The sequence below is a fragment of the Ictidomys tridecemlineatus genome, unplaced genomic scaffold, assembly GCF_052094955.1.
Source record: "Ictidomys tridecemlineatus isolate mIctTri1 unplaced genomic scaffold, mIctTri1.hap1 Scaffold_161, whole genome shotgun sequence".
NCBI classification, from domain to species: Eukaryota; Metazoa; Chordata; class Mammalia; order Rodentia; family Sciuridae; genus Ictidomys; species Ictidomys tridecemlineatus.
In genome coordinates this window covers 190,258-215,152 of record NW_027521410.1, presented here as the reverse complement: position 1 = coordinate 215,152, position 24,895 = coordinate 190,258, and the positions used below count along the sequence as shown (strand labels likewise).

At 38.2% G+C, this 24,895-nt stretch overlaps 1 long non-coding RNA gene and 2 pseudogenes across 3 annotated transcripts in view; 2 read left to right on the top strand and 1 right to left on the bottom strand.

Annotated features, from left to right (window-relative positions):
- Positions 1-24,895, bottom strand: part of LOC144372761 (uncharacterized) — a 41,155-nt gene that overhangs the window by 8,058 nt on the left and 8,202 nt on the right. The window contains exons 3-5 of one of the 3 annotated variants that reach the window (XR_013432657.1): positions 20,598-20,711; positions 17,169-17,343; positions 10,464-10,772 (exon numbers count right to left, since the gene is read on the bottom strand). This is a non-coding gene — a long non-coding RNA (uncharacterized LOC144372761). Of the gene's footprint in view, positions 1-10,463; positions 10,773-15,052; positions 16,943-17,168; positions 17,344-20,597; positions 20,712-24,895 lie in introns of those variants that run through there. The other 2 variants (XR_013432658.1, XR_013432656.1) reach the window with 2 other exon arrangements.
- On the top strand, positions 12,133-14,090 carry LOC144372767 (olfactory receptor 2L3-like; annotated as a pseudogene).
- LOC144372766 (olfactory receptor 2W3-like) lies at positions 20,769-21,951 on the top strand (annotated as a pseudogene).

Here is a 24,895-nt window from a genome sequence, read left to right as displayed (position 1 = left end):
CAACATTCTTTCTAAGTATAAGTAATATCGGGGTGCTAATATCTGCTAATTGTTAGAATGTGTGTTGGAGGTGCAACCAACAAAGAAGTTAGGAGTGATATGGGAGCTTGTCTTTCTTACTGTGAACGCATCAAAAGAAGACTGTAAAACACTCTACTGTTTTCCTTTTGAGTGACCCAATTCCAGTGTTGGAATAACTGAGGAATTGAGTGCAGTAAAGATTTGGTGGACCAAATCATGGAGTTGATCTCGAGTCCAGAGAATCATTAAACATCATGCTTCTTGAATATTGATTCCTCATGCTGTCAATCTCTCCTGGCCTCCACCATACATTTGTAGGCTATTTTAGATCTCAGTGACCCTTGAGGATGTGGCTGTGAACTTCACCCAGGAGGAGTGGGCTTTGATGGATCTATCCCAGAAGAAACTTTACAGAGATGTGATGTAGGAGTTCCTCAGAAACCTGGCTTCTATAGGGAATAATGATGTTTCTTTATTTAATCAAATAAAGAACTAGTGTTTATTTTGGTCATTTATGTGGAACACGAAAAGGAAATCATTTGGTGAATTATTGCAGCATAAAAGACTCCTAGAATTTGTTAAAGCATTTCTAGTTCCTAAGAAGTCATAATGATTGTTCTGGATTGTCGTTCTAGCAGAAAAAAAAAGGAGAAGACAAGAACATTGAAGATCAGATTGAAAATTCTGGGAGCAATCTAAAGTAATCGTACTCAGAAAAGGAAGCTATGTCCTTAAGGGAATCTAAGAATGTCATATTTTTAAAACAAACCAACTTAAGGAATATGCACAACTTGAAATAAATTTATTCTTATAAGATTTTTTTTAACTGGAAATATATACTTAACTGTGACAGATATTCAGTCTTCTCAAGTACTTGACATGCAGAAAGTATATGAAACTGCTTGGGTGAATATCACTATTTGGATAATAGACATAGGGAAGCTGTGTTGCAAAGGATTGTTTCCTTTGAATCTCTATTTTCAGGCAATTTGAACAAGTCAGAAAATCTTGCCTTTACCTGATGTTGGTACTAATGTAAGCCAAAGACCCATGAATAACTACAAAATCATGAATGAATCAAATATCGATAATGTGCTGGTCATTATTCCAAGAAGTCTCATGGTAAACTTCAAAGGTAAAGAAGATAATGTGGGAAAACTTTCAGTGAGACTCTTAACCTGACAAAGATAAATTTATTAGCATAAATCCATGTGACTGAATTATGTATGCAAAAGACTTCATATGTCCTTCACTCCTTCATAGGCAAATTACATCTCACTCTGAGCAGAAAAGCTACAAGCATGAGGAATGTAAAGAGAACCCACATGATTTTAAACAGTATAGGAAATCTCTGGTTTCTTTCAAAAGTGTTCATACACAAATGTCAATACAACCTCAAGATGGACTTTATAAAAGTACATTATGTGGGAAAGTCTTCATTTGTTCCAGTTCCATTCAAAAACACGAGGAAACTCATATTTGATGGCAATCCTATTAATGTAAACAATGTGGTAAAGCCTTTTCTTCTCTCACAAATGTTCAAAGACACATGATTGCACATGGTGGAGATAAACCTTTTCAGTGTAAGGTATGTGGGAAGGTTTTCATTTTCATTCTTTATTTATAAGACCTCATTCTGGAGAGAAACCTTATGAATGTAAACAAGGTAGTCAACCCCCCCCCTTTCTTTTACTCAAAAGTCTTCAAATCACATGATTATGCACACTGAGAATGGAAGTTTTAAATGTAAGTTATGTGGGAAAGGCTTTGGTTACACCAGTTTGTTTAGAATACATCAGAGAACTCATCCTGGAAAGGAGCCCTATGAATGTAAACAATGTGGGAAATCCATCACTAGTTCCAGTCACCTTGGAGTACATGGAAGAATGCATACTGGAGAGAAGCCCTATGAATGTAAACAATGTGGTAAAGCCTATAACACTTCCTCTTCAAATATATGAACAAACTCATACTGGAGAGAAGCCCTATAAATGTAAGCAATGTGGCAAAGCCTTCACTCGTTCCTCTACCCTTCACTTACATGAACAATCTCATACTGGAGAGAAGCCCTATGTTGGTAAACAATGTGGAAAAGTCTTTGTTTCATCCAATGAACTTCACTCACATGAATGAACTCATACTGCAGAGAAATCATACTAATAGAAACAATTGGCAAAGTCTTCTGTTATTACTTTTTTACTTATAAACATGTAAAAAGTTTTCTGGGAAGAAATTCTTTGAATTTAAAATGTGGTAGATTAATACTCCCAGGGACTATATATATATATATATATATATATATAGTCCCTGGGAGTTAGTCTGGTGGTGCTCTACCCCTGAGGTACATTCCCAGTTCTTTTTTCTTTTTTATTTGGATACACGGACTTGCTGAGTTCCTTAGGGTTTTACTAAGTAACTGAGGGAAGCCTCAAACTTACAATCCTTCAGCCTCAGCCTCCCGAGTCTCTGGGATTAGAGGTGTACACAACCATGTCTGACTGAATAACTTTTTAAATATGAAAAATATGGCAAATCATTCCACTTCCCTAGTTGTCTTCAAAGCCATTTCACTTACACATGAAAACAAACCCCCTAAATGTTTGCTGTTACATTTTCCTGTTCTTATATGAAAATACTCATGGACAGAAGCCCTGTGAATGTGAGAAATGTGGGAAACGTTCCAGTTTTCCCCACTTCTTCTATGGACTAGGAAGATTCCTGGGAAAGGATATAAATCCCCCAAAGATAAACGTAACATAACCCTTTTTACGTTAAACTTTTTAAATTTGGATTCATCAGGTCTTAGTGCTGCAGAAAGGCACATATGTCCAAAAAATGTACATAAGCAAAAAGTACTTTGGAAGGATATTCTAACTGGACAATGGAAAGGTCCTGACCCAGGGATTGTCTGGAGTGGGGGGTCAGTTTGTGTGTTTCCACAGGGAGAACAGCAGCCGATTTGGATTCCAGAGAGACTAAGTAAAGCGATATCTACAGACCAAAAAGAAGATGATCTGGCTCAAAATCCAAATCCATAACACTTTATATTCAGAACCTCAGTTTAGCTATTCTTACGTCGGTGATAATGGTTTTCCTACACCTGGAGGCTAATGAGCACCTTAAGGCTTATTTCAAATGTGAAAAACCTTGAGGCTTACTTGAGGGAATACCTTCAAACCCATAAGCAAGTTACAAAAAGAATTTTTCTATTTTATTTTTTGAGCTCATACAGACCTAGGTTAATGTTTTTCTGATCAGCTTTATTTTTTTTTAATCAACTGTGCAGTTTTTAAACATTGAAATGGATATTTCACGTGTGAAAAGCTACAAGGCCTTTACTGTTGTATTATGTGTGCACACTTGTGTTATGTGTTATATGTCTGTATGTGTGTATGTTCATATATTAAGAGTGCTCATGAAAAAGTGGATCCAAATATTTTTATTCACATGATTTAAACAGTTTAAATTGGGTATTGCTTTTAAAAGTGAGGTTAACAGATCTGTTTATTTACTTTCACCTTTCCTTTTCATTATATTTGATAATTCTGTTCAGGATAATGTAAATAATTTCCAGTATTACTGAAAAACCAAATGAGACTTCGGAATTACAGCTGCCATCATCACAACTGTTGCTGTTTCTGCTGCTGCTACTACAGCTTTTGCAATGGCTGTCACACAAACTGTACAAATTGTTGCATTAATATTTACTTCAAGAAGAAATATACATATTAATGGATTTCTCTGCTTTAAGCTGCTTGCGAAACTTATTTGGACTATGTATCATTTATATGCATTATGAACTGATACAACAAATTGTAATTAGTACCAAGGTAACTTTGCTGATGGTGTCATCGGTGGTACAATTTTTCCATAAGGAGCTGTTGATTGACTTGGTATCGTGGCATTTTGTATCCTCCCCCTTCTGCTTGTAGCAGGTTATCCACAAGTATGGCTGAGTGTGTTGGGCCGGTAGCCAAAGATAGGTAAGATCCAATTACAATGGTACCAACCTAAGACAGGAGGCTGACGATTTGAAGTCAGACCATCCAATGATGGGTAAGGACCATATGTAGTATTGGATAACCTAAAACAGGCACGGTCCCTAAGCCACATACTTGTTGTTTAAATTAAACAAAACAGGGAGATGATGAGGGCCACAACCAAGTTAAGATGGCGCCTGGCAGTATGCTAGGAGGAGTGGTTTCTGAGCCAACGCCAGTGAGCCATTAAGATGATGAGGATTCCTTAATGACTGACTGCTGTATCTAGATGATAATTAAGTTAAGCTGTGTGTAATTATTAAGATGATGAGGATTCCTTAATGACTAATTGATGTATCTAGATGATGTTAATTGAAACAAACTGTGTATAATGAGTTAGGTATAAATACCTCTGCTGTCCTACAATAAAGTGGCTCCCACTGTTTCAACCTCACAAGTTGCTTGTCACCCCCTATTTATTTTGCCCAGCCAGACTGCAGCAGATTCTCATTGAAAGATTTATGCCAAATAAATAAATCCTATGCAAGTAAGAAATGTAAAAGTCTTCAGATGTTCTAGTTTTTTTCAGTTGTATGAAAGGACTCATACTGTAGAAAATACTGTAAATAAGCAATGTGGGGCAGTACTCAACTTTCACAGTTTCCTTCAAAGACATCAACAGATTCACATCAGGGAAAACCATTCTGCCCTTTAAAAAGTGTGGTAACACTTTCAGCTTTCCAATTGTCTTTAAAAGGCATGAAAGAGCTCATTCTGGAGAAAAGCCTTGAATGTAGAAATGTGGTGAGGCTTCCAGTTGTTTCAGATCCATTCAGTTTTGTTCAGACTGAAGGGAATTTTATTTTATCTATCTATCTATCTATCTATCTATCTATCTATCTACCTACCTACCTATTTATTTATTTTGGTATTAGGGATTGAACCCAGAGATGTTTAACCACTGAGTGATATCCTAGCCCTTATTAATTCTTTTTTTTCAATTTTGAGCTATGGTCTCACTGAATTGCTTAGGTCCTCATTAAGTTGCTGACTCTGGCTTTGAACTTGTGATCCTCCTGCATTAATCTGCTGGGCTTTTGGAATTACTGCTTTGAGCAAATGACTTATTTCTTGAGAAAAGCACTGTAAGTGTGTGAAAAGAATGTTTGCCTTGATTTCTTCTCTTTTTTATTCAGAAGTAATAGAATGGCACCTTGGGGTGGAACTAAGTGTTGCATCAGTGTGAAGATGTGAAAACAGCATTATTTGCTGGGTTAAATCTCTCTTATTATTAGATTCAATTTTCCTGTATTTTAAGTTTTTTTGCATCTGTAGTCAACTCTCATATTATGACACGATCTTATACATACTATGCATAAATATGTGTGTAAATCTAGTATGTAGTATAATTTTATATATAGAAGTATATATTATATAGAATAGTTGACAAAATTTCTAGTTTAAATTTATAAACATTTATTTGCAGCATTTTAATTATTTTTTAAGTTTCCATCTATGTACTTCTTTAAGAACATTTTCTTTCATATTATCTATTTTTTTCCACTAAAGGCCTTAGCAAATAAATCATATTTTAAACCTCTGGTTTTATACTTAAAATTAACATTTTAAAGGCCCATGTGTAATTCTAATATTTTCTGTCTCCTCAAATATCTTACAATTTTATATATGTTGTGACAGAATAAAAATGTGAGAGGTTTTAAGTATCATTACCAAGGTCAGAGAATGAAGGGGGAGCAGAAAAATAAAATTATTATCATCATCATATCTGCAGTGCTTATAAGATCTTTCTAAATTCCTCCCAAGGGCCTCACTAAATTCCTGAGGCTGGTTTTGAACTTGTGATGCTCATGCTGTAATCTCGTATGCCACTAAGAATACAGGCATATGCTATCATGCCTGGTTCCTGGATGTTTCTTGAAACCCTAATGTAAATCAAAACATGCCTCATTTGTGTATAGTTTCCAGGTGTTGACCAATTCAAAAGCAAGAATTAGTTTCTAATGGGTTTATGTACATTTATGTTCTTCAAGCTGGAAGATTCTGTGCTTCTGTTTTTAATATAGCTTGGCTATTCAGTATCACTTTTAAAAGAGAATTTTGAAAGCTCCCCAGGACTACTGAAAAGTTTCTTTTGACCTAATACGACATCTGGCAATTTCCTAGTTTTATATATTTGATTCAGTAGAAATATTGCATACTGGTCTTGATCAGTTGATGCAGAGTCTGGGTTTCTCTATAATAAATCCATTTGCCAAAGGCAGAAGTTACAGGTTTGCTAGTGGCCAGTGTGAAGCACATGAGTGATTGCAAGTGTCCTGGGGTGGGGGCATGCTCTGTAGGCGTTCAGTCTTGGTGAGTACATGGGTGCAGGAATCAGACTCCTAGGAGGGTCACAGTATCTCCTGGCAGGAGCTGCCTATGACTTCTGGGCAATTGGCTGGTATGTGAGGTGGCAGGTAGACGACTGCCTTCTGATGTATTTGGTTGAATAGCTGAACCAGTAGGGAGGAATAAGAAATATAAGATTCTTCATTATACTAAGACATGTTTTGAGAGCCAAAAACCTTATCGTCTTGGATCTTGAACCACATGTTTTCCTTCAAGTATGCTTTCCCCTACAAACTTTTGTAGCTTGATCCTTTTGTGGAGTGAACTGAGATGGATATGAAGAGGTTTTATTTAATGGCATAGTGTTCTGGAAATTTTGAAGACATGCAGCAGATTTAAATTCCAACTCTTGTTACAACTTTATAGAAGATTGGAAAATTCTCAAAATGCTATGACTCATCAGGTGCAGTGGCACCCAGCTGGAATCCCAGTGGCTTGGGGTGAGGTAGGAGGATTGTGATTTCCAAGCTAGTCTCTACAAAAGCGAGGTACTAAGTAACACAGTGAGACCTTGTCTCTAAATAAAATACAAGAGGGCTGGGGATGTGGCTCAGTGTTTGAGTGCCCCTGAGTTTAATCCCCTATAATTTCTCCCAAAATGCATATGAATCAAGTTTTAATATACTGTATTATGGGAAGATGGGCCTTTCCATTACACCATTTTTTTCCTTTGGTTTGTCAGGCATGGTCTGGCAGTGCAGGAATTCTGTAAAATGAACAAATTCAATTAAAAAAAACCCCACAAGCATATGTTTTTTTTAAAGTAATGAGATAGCCAGAGTAATCATATTTTAAACCTCTGGTTTCATACTTAAAATTAACTTTTTAGAGGACATAAATGTACATAAACCCATTAGAAACTAATTCTAGGAGGGCCACAGTATCTCCTGGCACTAGCTGCCTGCCACTTCTGGGCAATTGACTGGTATGTGAGGTGGCAGGTGGATGGCTGCCTTCTGATATATTTGGTTGAGTAGCTGAACCAGTAGGGAGGAGTAAGAAATACAATATTGTTTTCATAATGACTATTCCAAGAGTCTCCTGCTCTGGGAATCCTCAGTAATTGATGGTCATTACTGGTGACCATGATTTCTTTATTACTAAAAGAGTTGTGAAAGCCTCTGCAGTGCAGGAGTCTCTGAAGCTGATAATAGTGCCTGTCTGTTCAGAGCATTTTGGTGGAAGAATCCCATATGGGCCTGCCTGATTAGTAGATGGCATGATCATAGAGATTGCGTGAGACTTACAAGTGAGGAACACATTACCACTAGGTCCCCTGCAGCCTGAAAAGTGTCAGATTTGCTTGTTTTTAAAGAGTGTGTCAGGGATCCTTGGAGAGGTTGTCAGCAATGTAAGGTCAACCCTGTTCTCCTGGAGAAAGGGGGTGCTGTAAGTCTAATCTCATGGTACATGTTAAAAGCTGTTGAGTACTCTAAAACAAGTACTTGGTCCTTTTAGAGGTACGTACAATTTTCAGTAGAATTGCTATTTAAATAAAGGCAACAAAAAACATTAGCCAAATCTTTCTGTTATTAATGTAGAAAATCAAAGTTATATATTTTTTCTTTTAGAATTGCCTTCCTATTCTCTCAAAGATTTGGCATATTGTATCTTCTTTCATTTGTTTCAAAAAATTATTTCTCCCTGGATTTCTTTTATGATAGGTTCTTCTTTCAAAATTGTATTATATAATCTTCAGGTGTTATAATGGTTTCTGCTTTTTATCTTTTTTAAAAAATTTTAATCCATTATGATCTTATCAAATGCAAGGAATTATCTCTATTTTTTTGAGATAATTCCTTGCATTTGATATTTTGCTTTGAGCCCTAAAATATGATGTATTTTATGGAAAATTCCATGTGCCACTGAGAATGAACTGAATTTGGTTGTCAATGAATGAAATATTTGATGGATGTCTTCTGGATCCTTTTGATTAATAATGATTTTTAGTTCTGAAGGGTCTTAAATTAGTATATTTCTGGATGATCAATCTACTGGGAAGAAATATGTGTTGGAATCTCCCAGTGTTCTGGTTTCTTTGAATCTTTATATTGAGAAGGGTTTGTTCATGTGGGTAGTTGCATGAATGTTTGGGGTATAAATATATACAATGATTATATTTTGTTGGATGTTTCCCGTAACCAGTATGAAATGGCCTTGGCTTATGTTAAGATGCTACTGCAAGCAAAGGAGTGCAGGCATCTCTTTGAAATAAATCATTTCCTTTGTATATACACCCAATAGTACTATTGCTGAATCCTCTGAAAGTTCTACTTTTAGTTTCTAAGGAACTCTCCATTTTTTTTTCATAATGACTATACTATTTTATATTCCATCCAACAGTGTGTAAGCGTTCCTCTTCCTCAACAGCCTTGTTAGTTTTGTGAATTATGTTTTTCCCTTTTGTAATAAACAGCCTTTCTAAATTGGGTAGCATGACTGCAGTTTAGATTTGCCTTTACTTGATAACTTATGAAACTGAGAAGATGCAGAAATTAGAAAGTTTTAAACACTAGGATATTTCAATTTGTGCTTAAAGAAGTTTTACAAATGCTTTCTCAATAATTTGATTGCTACAGTTTTCTATTTGTATATTTTTTTATTTTTTATTTTGGTCAATTAAATATGAATCTATCCTTATTTTAGATTTATTACCTAAATATTTTAGGTGTTAGTTACTTAGACCATGCATTTATTTAAAGCTTGTATGTTTATATTTAATTTCAGAATGCAAAACATACTCATGTGTATGTATATGTGTTAAGTGTATATATACATGTAAAATTTTATATGGTTTCATGTATGTGTGTATACAGTGGAATATCTAGAATCTAGAGAAGTTCATGGACTTCAGGCAAAGTACTTACAGCTGTTTTAATGGATAAAAATTAAAGTGGACCTATTATCTCAATTTTATTTATTTTTACATGAGAAAAAACTGTCCTCACATTATTGAAACAAATGCATATTGGTTAAGGCTGTTTCCATGTGATGTGAAGGCTCTATTTTATTATGTTATAGGTATTATAATGTTAACAGATTGGAACATGGGTAATGAAATAGATGCTGTGTTGGCTTTTATGACACACAGTAAAGTAAATAAGATTTATGTGTCATTCATTTTTATCTCTTCCCTTCTCTTTTTCCAAAATTTTGAATCATGATAATTTTGGCCATCTCATGGTAGATGAGTCATTGACAATCCTATGTAAATCAGAAATGACAGAAATTATTGTAGTGGTAGTTGACTTTGAATAGTATATTTTTACTTGCTAATAACTAAGTTATTTAAACACCATGATACATGATGTTGTCAGTCTAAACTGCTTGTTTCATGTTGACTTGAAATGATATTTAAAGAATAATTTGCTCTCCTCAATTTTTTATTTTACAAATTATCAAAATTCATACCTTAATTAAATATCAGTTACTCCATAAAGACTCAGAATTCTACCTAAATGATCTTAAAATTCATTTGGCCATCCAAATTGGAATGACTGAATCTCATTTAAAAGTTTTGGCTTTTATATTAGGATAAAAATATATAAAATACAGTGAAAGCATTCACATTAATGTACAACCATCACTGCCATGCATTTTCAGAGGTATTTAATCAATCTAAACTAAAAATTGTTAATTAAATGCTCTCTCCCCTTCTGTTATTCCCAGACAACCACCACTCCAATTCTTATTTCTGATAATTTGACTCCCCTGCTTTTTCATGACTGGCTTCTTTCTCAAAGTATAATCTCTTCAATGTCCATCATTACTGTAGTCTATGACTATATTTACTTTTTTGTAACCCCAGTTATTTTATCATTGTGTTAGTGTTTCACATTTGTTTCTCATTAACCTGAAGATGGACATGGCACACAGATACCTGTTTTAGCACTTCCTTTTTTTTTTTCATGTGTATGCACCCTAGAGGTGAAATGCTGGCCCATTTATTAATTCAGGGATAATTTTTTTTGAGGAATCACTGTATTGCTTTCCACAGTAGCATCACCATTTAAAAATTGCCACAAAACCTAGAAAAGCTTCAAGTTCTACACATCCTTGTCCAAACACATTTGTCTTTTATTTTCGGATGAAACTTTTCCTAGTTTGTGTGAAATGGATTCTCATTGCAGTTTTGATCTTCATTTCTCTGATAAGTACATATACTGGGCATGAATAATGTGTTTATTATTCATTTGGATATCCTCTTTGGAGAAATTCAGTCTTCAAGTTGTTTGCTCTTTTTGAGTTGTCCTTCTTCATTGAGCTGTGGGTCTCTTAATGCTCTGGATATTATTTCTAATCAGATGTGTGATTGTGAGAATCCTTCCCTCCTGTGCTGCCTTTGCACTTTCTTTGTAGTGTCTGATGATACAAAAACATTTTAATTTTTATAAAGTCAAACTGATGTTTTGCATGTTATTTGTACTTTTGGTGTCATATTCAAGAAATCACTGCCTAATGCACTGCCAAATACATTACTATAAAGATTTCCTCTGTACTCTTTCATTGATGTACCTCTCTTATACCTTGACTCCCCCAACCTGCACACCCTTCCATGGCTCAGCACTTAGCACCTTGTGCTGAGGAAGTGACTCCTGGCCACATCACCCCCTGCAGGGTGCTCGCCCTCTTCCAAGTCTCTCAAGGGCTGTATCCCTCGTTATGGCTCAGGGGAGAGTTGACTCCATCCTTGCAGTTATCAATGCTAGTGTTTTCTCAGATGTTTTAGGATCTTGTTCCCAAGGAGAAAATACTTTCAATAAAACCTTTCTGACTTGTTTTGTGATGTTTTCATACAATAGCAAAAATATTTGATTTCTGAGAATTTTCTTTCCTTTTGCCATATGAAATCTATTATTTTATTTTATGTTTCTATGAATGCACATAAGTATCCATTAGTTCTCCATTATTATTTCTCGTTTGTACTTTTTTATATTGTCAACTATCTCATGCTGTTTCTTCTGTCTCATATTACCCAGTGTGTCCTTTAAACTTCTCTTCATATTTTTAACAATCATTGTGATTTGTTTTCCAGTAGTCCTTTACTGTTACTTCATCTTGTAAAATTAAAGAGATATGTTTGTGGATTTAATAACATCAGATTCTTCTCCAAAGTTGTGAAATTTTCTGTAAAAGGATCCTTATCCCAATCACTTCCAATCTAGGGAATACACTTGCATGTATTCTAGTGTATACACTGTGTGTTGTCAAGAGCATCGTGTGTGTGTGTGTGTGTGTGTGTGTGTGTGCAGATGTATACACACAATAACACTTGTATGAATCTTAATGTTTCATGATGTGAACTTTCCTCAAGTCTGTTGACCTTTGGGTCTAAAATAATATTTAACCTAGAAATCACATACCTTTTGGGAATACTTCTCAAAATTGTTCAGTGATCGATTTCATCAAGACCAGAATCCCCTATACTCTTCTGATCTGAATATTCTCAGGACACAGTTCCTCCATCCACTTAGGAAACTGGCAGGTCTTCTATCCAATTTCTTTTTGTTGAAGGGCCCATAAAGCCATGTGTTTCGTACATAAGTGTCACAGAAGCACAGAGACATAACACAAATGCTTTTTGGTAAGAGTTTGGGTACAGCTGGGAAGTTGCAGAGAACATTGGCATAAGGTTAGGGACTGACATTCTGTAGCACTCTTGAGATTAAATGAACACCCAAAGGAGATTTGGTGGAGGTGAACACTGAAAATCCAGAGTATGATGAATTACTGTGACTTTGTATGTGAGGTATTTGGCAATAAGATTTCAGGATAGATTTCAGAACAGAGGAAAAAAGTTGATGATCCCTGACTGAACAACTGCTGGACCTGGAAGTGTTGTGCAAGGACCACTCAAGAAGGTAAAATCATATTTCCTTACAGCTAATATTAGAATACTGGAAATTTGGAAGTAAGTCTTACAAATATAAATATGGAAGAAATAAATCATGCTCTGAGGATTTTAAAATATTTTGTAATATGGACCTCTACTGGATGCATTACATGAATTTTCTATGCCTATATTTCTGGGAAAAACACAAATATAATAACTTGTGAGTGGGTTTATTGATATAAGACATTTGTATCCTACTAATATTTTAACAAATGTTATTTTCTGTACATCTTCAAGTTTCTTACAAAACATTTTGTCATAATATTTCTCAGAAAATATTAATTTCTAAGGAAGAATATGAGACTTCTTTTTGGTAAATACATAAAACTGGTTCTTCATTTAAGATGTACAAATTTAATGAATAACACACAGCCTGATTCACAAAGGAATTTTCCAAATTGATCTAATAGTCACTACTCAACATACTGATTCTTGTGTGTCACTGCAGAATGAGCAATATTAAAGCTCTGTGGCAAATTATGAGCAAGAGTCAACTGATTTCATCTTGTTGGGGTTGTTTCCATTATTAAGAGTAAGTCTTGCAGAAACATTGTCACATGCCTATAATTCCACTGACCCAAGAGGATGAGGCAGGAGGATGGCAAATTCAGACAACCTCATCAACTTAGTGAGGCTCTAAGCAACTGAGTGAGACCTTGACAAAAATAAAAATTAAAAGGTCTGGGGATGCTCCTCACTGGTTGAGTACCCCTGGGTTCAATATTCTGTAACCAAAAAAAAAAAATTGGTCTTTTCTGTATATTTTCATTGTTCTCATCTTGATTGCTCTAATTGACAACCTATCCATGATCCTTCTCATCCTTCTCAATATCTATTTCCTGCTTAGTTGGCTGTTTCTCATTAATCTAAGTTACATCTCCACAAGTGTCCCTAAGATGACTTCTGCTTTCCTATTTCATGGAATGTGGAATTCATTGTTTCTCCTTTCTTACTTTAATAGGTGGAGAAACACTATTTCTGATATCTGTGTCCTGTGATATATAAGTGGAATTTGTTTTCCTCTCTAGCCCATCTGCATAACAACAACAAAATACCTATTACCTGTACTGGTGATAATGTTTTGTTTTGTTTTATACCCGCTATTGAACTTAGGTGAACTTAGCCACTGAACCACATCCCTAGCCCTATTATGAATTTTATTTAAAGGTAGGGTCTCACTGAGTTGCTTAGCACCTTGCTTATGCTTAGGCTGGCTTTGAACTTGTGATCCTCCTTTCTCAGCTTCCTTAGCTGCTGGGATTACAGGTGTTTGCTACTATGCCTAGCAATACTGGGTCTTTATAAAGGGCTTCATCAACTTCTGTGCTTATATCACATATGTACTCCATATCTTTTACTGTTGATCCAAGGCCATCAATCATTGCTTCTGGGATATCCCCACTATTTTGGCTCTGGCTTGAATGAAAATTTGGGTCCATGAGTACACAGTGTTTGTGAGCACTACCCTTTCCTCATGATTGAATTAATTGGAGTTACTTCCTTCTGTGGTCAAGTTCTCCTTGCTCTCTGCTTTATGCACTCGGGGTAGGGAAATAGAAGGCTTACTCCCTCTATAGCACCCACCTCACTGTGGTGACTTTCTACTATATATGCTTTGATTACACTTACCCACAGCCAAGATCCCTCTGGTCTTCACCAGAGGACAAGGTTCTGGCTGTCTTCAACACCACCCTCACCCCAGTGCTCAACTCCATCTTCTACAGCCTGAGAAACAAGGAGGTGGTGGGGCCCTGAGCAGATGGACTCAGAGGATCTGTGTTATGTAGATAAACCTTCTGCCTTATTCCCCAGGACTTGTCTGAAAGTCTACTCAGCAATGTGTAGTAACTGAAAATATTATTTTATACCTAGAGTGTAGAGACTAAAAAGAATCTAGAATATAAATGAACTGATCATCTGTACAAATTGTGTTATAAATATGTCTAATTTGAAATAAGACTTTTTAATGATGTATTTTCCACTAATTATGAATGTGTTTATTTTCTGCTAATTTACTATCAATGAGATTTTTTTTTGGTCTTGCTGAAATACAATTGGAGATTGACTAACTGAATTGGCATTCAACATAACAATTTTATTATTTTTCAATTTATTATTTATGCCCATCCAAAACAGAAAAAGTAATTCTGCTAAATAATGAAGCTAATCAAAAACTGTAAACTTTGTATTTTCTTCCCCTCATTGTATAAATTTAATCATTATCATTTTTTTTTCAATTTAGGGAAATTATTACAGGATTCATCAAAGAACTCATTAGGAATTTTTAAGTCTTTAGGTATCACGTGTCAAATTAATGCTTCTTTGTGGGGGCTGAATCCTAAGAGTGTGAATATTAGTGAGGACTGAGAGGTACCAATAGAGGCAAAGAGTGGAGAGGAGGTGAACCAAAGGATGTACAGGTCAGGGTTTAGTCTGATGAGTGGAGGTAAAAATACAGAGGCCCTCCCACCATCCCCCCTAGCTTGACACACAATCCACTTATATCCCACATGGCCACTACTACTCATGCATCCCCTAATGCCTGTCAAATGGGGCTTTCTTTACTTTCTACTTGCCACATCTCATACATTTATTGAAATGAGTTAGAGAAAGTCAGCATTTATGCACCAAGAATTTCAGTCATTCTTAGCAGATATTTGAAGATAATCTTAATAATTTTCAGCTCATTTAACTAAAGTTTTGCTGAATATTTACAGTTGTAAAAGGTTTGGTATAAATTTCTGATGAATAAGTGCAAAAAACTTTTATTATGCTAAATTTCACAAATCTTAAGAAGTAATTTATGTTCTAATAAAATATTTAACTCTTGCTAAAAGTGAAATTCATATCATTAAGGGTTTAGGCTTCAAAAATAAGAAACACACACACACACTCACACACACCACAAAAATTGATTTTTGGCAGTGTCGAGTATCCAAACCTGAGACATGCACCTATGAAGCAATCTCTCTACCACTAAGGTATGCTCTTTGACCTAAATTAAAACTTCATCAACAGCATTCAAAAGATTCTCACTGGGCTGGGGTTGTGGCTTAGTGATAGAGCACTTGCTTAGATGTATGAGGCACTGGGTTTGATCCTCAGCACCACATATAAATAAATTAAATAAAGGTCCATTGACAACTAAAAAAAATATTTAAAAAAGATTCTAACATTTTTTCAAAGTTGTGGAAATTATGCAAAAATAAAATGTGTGCATGCTCAGCCTAGTTATGTATTGTACATCTTGTTGTACAAAGTACACTTAATTTTTTCCTTACTCTTAATAATTGTTTTATTTGGCTCTTTATAATAAAATAGCATTTTGATCCCCAAGATTTTTTACTTTTCATTCATATAATCTTTTCATAAACTTTAAATTTCATTTTTGTATCTCAATTAATGGGTATTCTTTTCATAGTAAGAGTACTCCAATTGTTGGAGTTCAAACTTGCTAAACTCTAATACGTTCCTGCTAGATGTTTCTGCTTGGTGTTCTTGCAATGATCAGGTGTACACTTCTATTTAGTTATAGTTTCCTAGTGAAGCATAATACCTAAGTTCCCAAGAACTTCCTGCCTGTCTTTCAAATCAGACAGTAAGTATGTTGTAGATCCCTCAGGGCAGGGTTCTGGAACAGAAGAGAAAACCAGCTTCTCACCATGGCTAGTGCCACTGCCAACAGAGCTTCTCTTCTCTCCCGGGCTATGTTCCTCTGTTAAATCTGCTGCTGCCACCATAACTACTTTATCTGAACCCAGTACAGCCCTTTGGCTCCCTTGATTACAGAGGAACCATGATCTTGTCCAAGAAGTGTGTTTGCACAATGTCAGAGGACAAACTAATATCTCTGTGTATAAACCTGCACATAGAGAAAATGTGTGAGCCCTGCTGCTGAACTGAACTCTGTGCTAATGCTGTCACCAGCTCAGCCCCTCAGCTTTAATACATGCTCAGAGATGAAATGATGAACAATCCAATATGGCACAGCACAGCACTGATGCTCTCACAGGCCCTTTCTGAATGGGGGACACTGTGTATATACACAGGTCTCATGTCCTAAGACAGCCCTAGGAAGGACAGCACTCAGATATGGAATTTGATGGGAATGTGCTATGGTGGGAATGTCTGTCCCCTCTAAAACTTCTATATCAAGATCCTAACCCTGTGTTGATGGCACTAAGAGGCAGGACCTGTGGGAGGTGCCTATCAGGTCATGAATGTAGGGAGTCATGAATAGAACTGGTACCTTTGAAAAAGACCTCCTAGTGAGCTTGTTCACCCTTCACCATGTGAGGACACAGAAAGAAGACACCATGATTAACCAGGATGCAGGCATTGAATCTGTACAAATAGATTTACATTCTTATATGCTTCCCACCTTAAGGTATCTTGGCATCACAGTTTGAATGCACTAAGGTCCAATCTCTGCTTTTCTTGTTAGTTACTGTCCCTGGAAAGGACCTGGAGGATACGGAATTAAGCAGTGGTGCCGAATGCAGGCCCTGTCTTCATTTCAGGCTGTGAATGATGGAGGCAAACAGGAGCCTGGTCCACTCTTTGACACACCATTTCCTTGGGGGAACTTGTGCATTTCTCTGAACTTAGTTTGTTTGAAAGCAAATGTCAGCACTGTGCCCTGTAATATCAATAGTGATATCACTAAAACTGAGCATGCAAATTGAACTTTTGTAATTACCCATTTAAGGTAGATCTGAGATGTCAGAAGAAAAACAGTAAGATCACACACAACTGTTTCAGGAATTGCCCTAGTAGGTCACAGAATTAGCCTGCTATCTTGTCCTGACTGTATGTTTTGTTCTTAACATCTTTGATGGAACTGCCAGCCATGACCTTAAGATTACCTTTGCGCAGTAGCTGCTGGACCCATCTTGAAGTGCTTTCCAGGTTCCTTAGTGACTTGTGCAGATTCTCCTTCACAATTCTTAAGGTTTGATATGGGGCGTTGTCTCCTAAGTCCAGTACAGATGATAGAAATCCAGTTTCCTCTGTATGAAACAGGCTGGCTACTACATAAAGCTAAGAAAAGAAGGCAGCAAAAAAAAAAAAATTAATCACACACACACACACACACACACACACACACACACACACATGACACAGAAAGTAATTTTAGAAAGCGAAGGCAGGACACCTCTTTGACGTTAGGGGTCCAGCTTCCACACTGGAAAGAGAGAAAAAGAGCTTGTGATTGCTTTATTTCTATGGGGGAACTTCAAAAGCTTTCTACAGAATGTTCTTAGCAATTAAGGTAGGAGATGAGCTGTCCAGTTCCAAATGGGTTACGCCCAACTTTGGAGCTCCAAGATCAGTCTCCTAGCCAAGCGAAGATAAAAGTCATGTGCACTGGGCAATCCATTAAGTGGGAGGAGCCACAAAATAGCTTGTAGTGCCAAACCATAATCTCTTTGGCTCCAAAACTGAGTGAAGATGCTCAGGGGTGGCTCCCCACAAGGTATCTACCAAAAGTTCATGTGTGAAACAATGCAAGAATTTTCAGAGGTGAAATGATCAAATTATGAAACGTGTGACCTGATCAATGGATTAATGCACTGATTTGGATTAACTAGTTGGTAATGAAAGATGGTAGAATGTGACTGAAGAAAGTATGTTCCTGCTGTTGCCTTTTGTGTTTGTGTTTTTCTCTGATGAGTGGAGGTCCCTCTCTTTGCTTCTTGACCCTAGCATGAGGGCAGCAGCTTTCTTCCACCAAGCCCTTCCCCCATGATGTTCTTCCTGACCCTGGAGTCAGAGAATCAAGTTGACTGTGTATAGACTCAGGTCTATACAACCATGAGTTCCAAATAAACTTTCCCTGCTCTGTGTTGTTGACAGTAGTTCTTTTGGTCATGGCAACACAAAACAGATTAAAATACAAATAAACCCCTTAACCTTTCCTGTGTGCTCCATATACTAGCATCAACTTAGTCTTTTCACCAGGATTCTGCACAACAACTCAATTTTTTTTCTTTCTTTCTTTTTAAAAATATTTTGTAGTTGTTGATGGACTCTGTTTATTTATATGTGGTGCTGCGAGTCAAACCCAGTAAGTGCCTCACATATGCTTGGCAAGTGCTCTTCCACTGAGCTATAACCCCATCCTGCAACCCTATTCTTTATTCCCAGATAAAAAAAAATTTGTTGGAGACTCATCTGTCCATATTAGTTTTTTGTTTTAGTTTTAATGGTTTCCATACTGACTTTCCAGTGAAAGTCAGAAATGATGTAATTTTCATGCCAGTATCTCTTTGCTATCAGTGATATGAAGAATACCAAGGCCATCAGAAATGATTTTCTGAAATCCTTCACCTAGTAGGTCCTTGGGATCAGAAGAATAAGAAAGTTGTGTTCACAACCATGCAAATGCACCCAAAAGGCTCTTTTTCCCTTCAAATCCCTGACATTTGGAGAATGAGTATAGAAAGAGGAGACACCTGCAATCTGTTATGTTTTTTCTCAGCATATACTCCATATGGTCTTGAATGTTGTATGATGATGCAGCTCAGGGAGACTGATCAAATCATCTCCACATCACTATCCTGGTCCCGTATTCAACATGCATCATTTTGGTCATTTTTTATCCCAGTTGTTAACCTGCAGTCAATAGTTTACACTGCCTCTCATTCAGTTTTCCCCTCCAAATGTTAGATGCAAACTTCACAGCACATGTTATCTATTCAGATTATTTTTAATGCTCACCATATGCACTATAGTCTTTTACATCTTAAGATAGCAAAGTTTGATATGAGGAAAAAGAAATGAATATTTTCTCTTTCTCATTCACAATTGTGCTTCAGCATTGTGATAACATGGAATGTAGCAACAATTGACTTAAAAAATCTACATCAAAGTTATTCAGTAATTTTTTCTTGGTAAAAAATTTTTAGTGGGTAAAACAGCAATTACTTGTACAAGCATATATTGTATCAGTCTCTGAATACTGATAATTTAAGACATTTTTGTGAACACAGATATGTAAGTTCCCATAAGTTGAAGGCTAGTTTGATATTTGGGCCTTAAACTGAGCCATTCTCTTCCTTTTTCAAAACTCTGAAAGATCATAAAACAATTTTACTTTTCAGCCAGCTCTAGGGTCACTATCCTTACTTTCTGAAGTACTTCCTAGACACAGTTAAACTGACATTTACAATATGATTGCAACACCCAGGGTTCTTAATTGAAAGAAAAACAAGTAATCAATCCCCCCTGATACAAAAACAAAGAACACTGGTGACCCATTAAATCTTCAGACACAGAAGAAGCAGGATGAATGTGTATACATTAATAGTGCCTAACAGCCATGAGGCACAATTAATAGAAATTGTCACTTGGTCAAACCTCAGCTAGATGTGCTGAATAACTCCAGGACTTTCAGGACAAGGGACCTCAAGACAGCCCATTGCATGGGTTTGTGGAATGTGAACATTAAATTGGATGGTGAGTCACCTCCAGGAAGGAGCTGGGCATGTGGCTGGTGGCTCATGGAATTGGCCAGGCAGATAGATTACAAAGGATAGATCATAGTGACAGTATGCACACAGCTGCTTGTGAGACATTGGATTTTAAAACTAATGTGCCCTGTTAGAGGCACACTAAGTACTTAGATTTTAGGGAATCAGAGACCCAATGTCCAGCTCAGGTGACCACTGATGACAAAAGCTCAAGATGATCTTTCAATGAAGGCAAGAACCATGGCAATTATTCCATCATGGAATGAGAAAAAGGCAAAGAGAGAAAACTGTGGCATTGGTCCCTGTGGCAGAAAGAACTCTTTTATGTATTGTGTGCCTGGAGAAAAATTACAAATGTAAACGATTGTGTTTTCTAGGAGCTTTTTGGATTTCAATATGTCTATGTAAATTAAAACTAAAATTTATAAGAATAGAAAATTTTTGTTTGTTTGTTTCTGTTCCTGCCATTTTTATTGGTACTGGGGATTGAACCCTGGGGTACTTAACCACTTGAGCCACATCCCCAGCCCTTCTTCTTTCTTTTAATTTTGAAATAGATCTCCTTAAGATGCTGAGGGCCTTGCTAAATTGCTGAGACTGGCTTGGAACTTGCAATCCACCTGCTGTGTTCAAAAACACAGTAATACTGAATGAAACCTGTGACACTCAAATATTTAAATATTCATATGTTTGGTCTTCGAGTTTATCAAAATCTTTCAAGTATCCAAACATGTTAACAATACATTTAGTACAAAAGATTTTTGTATGCATGTACCCATGATGTTCAAGGATCAGCTGCATATGGTATTTCCTAAATCCTACCAGGTGGTTCTTTGAGGTGATCTTTTGTTCCTCTGAATTTTGGACAGGAGCTCAGGAAATTGTGGTTCTGGAAGAAGCAAAGGTTGGATCTTGGCAGGTGTGTGTCTTGCCTCTCTGAAATGACAGAGCACCAGGGTGGATAAAGATTAAGATATCAGCCATATTCCCTGAATGCAGACCAGCTCTGACAATCTACATGTGACATTTAATTAATACATAGGTGTGTCAGTTTCCTTTTCTGTAAGATGAGGATAATAATAATAATAATCATAGGAGAACCTCCACACCACTGTTTAGGGGGTAAGTGAGTAAATGAATCTGCACTGTGCTCATTTATGCCTGACAAGGAGTCCATACTCCCCAGCATCAGCCATTGCCACTACTGGAGTTGACACCTCTCCTGTAGTGCAGTAGAGATAGACTGGAAAACAGAAGCAGCCAGGGCTTCTTCATTCTCTTGGGATTTTCTGACACTCTCCCCTGGAGAGGATCCTCTTTATGGTCATTCTGGTAGCCTACCTGCTGACCCTGATGGGCAACAACAGCATCATTCTGGTGTCTCGGCTGGACCCTCGGCTTCACACGCCCATGTACTTCTTTCTCACCCACCTGTCCTTCCTAGACCTCAGATTTACCACCAGCTCCATCCCTCAGCTGTTCCAAAATCTGAGTGGCTGCGATAAGACCATCAGCTAGGTGGGCCGTGTTGTCCAGCTCTTCCTGTTCCTGGGCCAGTGTGGCCTGTTTATTGCAAGCAATCATGGCCTATGAAAGGTCTGTGGCCATCTGCAAGTCTCTGCACTACATGGTGATCATGAATTCCAGACTCTGCCTGGGCTTGGTGACCGGAGCCTGGGGCTGTGGGGTGGCCACTTTCTTGGTCATGTCTCCAGTTGCCCTATGATTACCTCGCTGCTGGCACAACAAGTTGGACCACTTCCTGTGTAAGATGCCCTCCCTGAACTGCATGCCCTGAATCAGCAAGGTGGCTATCAAAGGTACTATTTTTGTCCTGGCCGTAGGCATCATGCTGTCTCCCCTGGTCTTCATCTTGATGTCCTATGGCCACATTGTCAGGGCTGTATTCAGAATCCAGTTGTCCTCAGGAAGACACAGAATCTTCAATACCTGTGGCTCCCACCTCAACATGGTCTCCCTGTTCTACGGGAACATCATCTACATGTACATGCAGCCAGGAAGCAGGTCCTCCCAGGACCAGGGCTAGTTCCTCACCCTCTTCTCCAACATCATCACCCCCCTCCTGAACCCCCTGATCTACACCCTCAGAAACAAGGAGTTGAAGGGGGCACTGAGAAGGCTGCTGCTGGGAAACCGAGATGGGGGCAAAGAGTGAGGGCCTGAGGAATGTAATGTATCCAGCCTGAAGCAGCTGCAGTGGGACCACTACTGGTCTTTGAGCTGTGGAGCAGAGGAGGTTTCAGCCTGCAGGTCTCAGCACCCTTGTATGGCTGGCCTTCTGGAAGTCTGTTTAAGGTCAGCATTTTGAGTTCTTTGAGAGAAACAGATCAGGGTCTGTCATCAATACCCTAGATGCCCAGACCTGACCCCACCAACTCATACCAGGGCCACGCTGGAAGTAGCTCCACTATGAGTCCTGCTTCTGTTGTGTGTTTTTAGTTCACAGTAGTGCTCTCATCATTTTATCTAGAATCTCAGATCTATCAGGGCTCTAGGTGTGAACCACGATCTCTTTCTGGATGGTATCAAATGCTAAGTTCAGTGTGGTTTGGCATTTTCTCTTCTCATATTCTCCAACAGGCTTACATAAAATCATGTCTTTTTATGACCTTTGTCACCAGACAGATGGATAAGGATTGTAGGAACACAAGGTTAAGAGAATAACTATAAAATGGGCCCACTGCTGACCCCACATGCTTTCTTTGCCAAAAATCAATTTTCCTTCAGCTGTGCCTGGCCTAAGACGACAGGATACATCACATTGCTGAGCAAACTACCTGCTATCTGCATAGATATTCAAGTAGTAATGAACATTAATGGGAGTAACTTTCATGACCCTCTTTTTCCAGACCAGATTCTGAAAGATAAGGTTAATTCCTCCTAATGATAAACCTGTAAGAATATATAGTTAAGAATCCAACTAGAATGGGTCAGCAGGGGCAAAGGTAACATAGGGTTGCAATGACAGTGTTCTGATGTCACCCTATTGTCAGTCAAAAATCAAGAGGCAGACATGAGCTGGTCTTACTGAAAACTTCGCTGTAGGACCTCAATAAAACTGGAGTGCAGGAGTGGTACACTGTTCATCACCTCTCTGAGTGGACTTACTCTCTCCCTTGAAAGTGTCCCCTTCCCCTTTTTCCTATCCCTTCAGTAGAGGCATGCCTGTTACTGTAACATGTCTGAAACCTTTCTGACTTGATCAAGAATAAGGGTTTGAAGGGAATTTCTGCTGTGTTTCAGTCTCTCTGAAGACTCCATGCCTGTAACACCTCCTTCCTCAAACTTGGTCATTGTCCCTGATATCTGGTTTGATTCTGTATTCACCAAGATTTTCACATGTGACATTGATTTTGAATCATTTAACTCTTGAAGCATGATGATTTTGCGGTTGTGTTATAATTGTGCTTGTGAGAAGCACCTGGTGTTTGCCAGGTTCCCACCTGGTGCTTCAAGGTCATCTCATCTCTGTGATTGTGAGAGGCCAGTGTGACTGGCATCCTTCCCACTGTACCCACTTGGTGCTTGAGATGTGGAGGTTGCATCAGGAGATTTGTTCAGGAGAAGAGAGCCAGGATTTATCCAGGGCGTCTCTGACTCCAATCCTTGAGGTTCCTACTGCACAGCAAACTTTCAAAGTGAAAAAGTCCTTTAGCCTTTGACAGGTGGAGACTCTCCCCAGGACTCCTCCACTTACTGAGCACACAGATCCCCTGAGAGCTGGGAGGCACACTCTGATTCAAGTCCTGGGAGGGCTGAGGGTCTGCACTTCCCTCATCCCCCAGGTGACATTCATTCCTGGGACTCAGGTCACAGTTTGAGGACCTAGGAGCAGGTCACCTTTGCCCTGAGGGCAGACACCTCTATGGAAGACCCAAGACAACATCACAAGACCAGGGAAATGAGGTGTTAGAAGATGGCACAGGCTCCTCTGCCACCACAGCCCTTCCCAGCCCCGTGCCTTCCCAGACCTCCTTGGTCTATTCCTGTCCCCAGTCCTCTTCTCATTTCCTCCTCTTCACACCACAAGGTACCAGCCCCAGTGTGGGTTTAAGTGGAAGCAAATCAGAGCTCCTTGGATGTGCTTCCTGGGCTTCAGGGAACACAGGTGTAAAAGATTAAGGGTGTGGCTAGGCTGAGAGTAAGTGAGGTACAGGGGGCTTCCTGTGAGACTCTCCCCAAAATGAAACCCAGGAGTCCTGCTGGAGCTGAGCCAGTCCAGGGTGAGGTTCCTGGGAATGGAGCAGAGCTCCCTGGACTCCTGGGAACCCTCCTTAGTTTAGAAAGTGCTCAGTGGTGCTCTGAGTAGACTCCATGCTTTTTGTCCCCAGGCAGCTGGGGATGTCCAAACTTCATGCTTCCAAATATGCTCCTGAAATAACAAAGCATCACCAGTTTTTGTCCTCAAAGGTCATTTTCCCTTCTTGCAATTTTGGAAGCCAAAACAAGACCAAGTGCCAAATGAGCAGGCAAGTAGATTTTTACTTTTGCAAGAGGGTAAGCAGAGATAAACTCCCAAGTTAACCCCCCCACACCTGAAATAGGGTGGTGATTTTTTAAATTATTTTTTAAATGAGGCATATGACGGCAGAATGCATTTGATTCATTGTACACAAGTGCAGCATAACTTCTCATTTCTCTGATTATACACAATGTAGCGTCACACCATATGTACAGTCATACATGTACCTAGGGTATTAATGTCCATCCACTATTTTTCCTTCCCTATGTGCCCTCTTTCCCCTTTGCCTAATCAAAGTAGAGTAAAAGACATGAGTGAGCAGACCTCTAAAAGTAGAAATATTCATGTAGGTTATATTGATGATTTCTGAGATGGTCTGGTGGTCACTGTCAACAAGTTCATCAGCCCCTGAAGAGGGACTCTGGCCTCCATCAGCCTGTCCTCTAGACAAGATTAGGTTGGGGCAGAAATTCAGTGAGACCACCAAGGCTGGCCAGGACCAGGCAGGTAACAATCGTGGTTTGCCTAACTCTTAAGTGTTTCAGAGCAGGGATCATCAGGGAAACTGGGGCCCTAGGAAGTCCCCTTCAAGCCCCAATTTTTGCCATCAAGTCCAAAAGATTTTAGACAGGGTGCT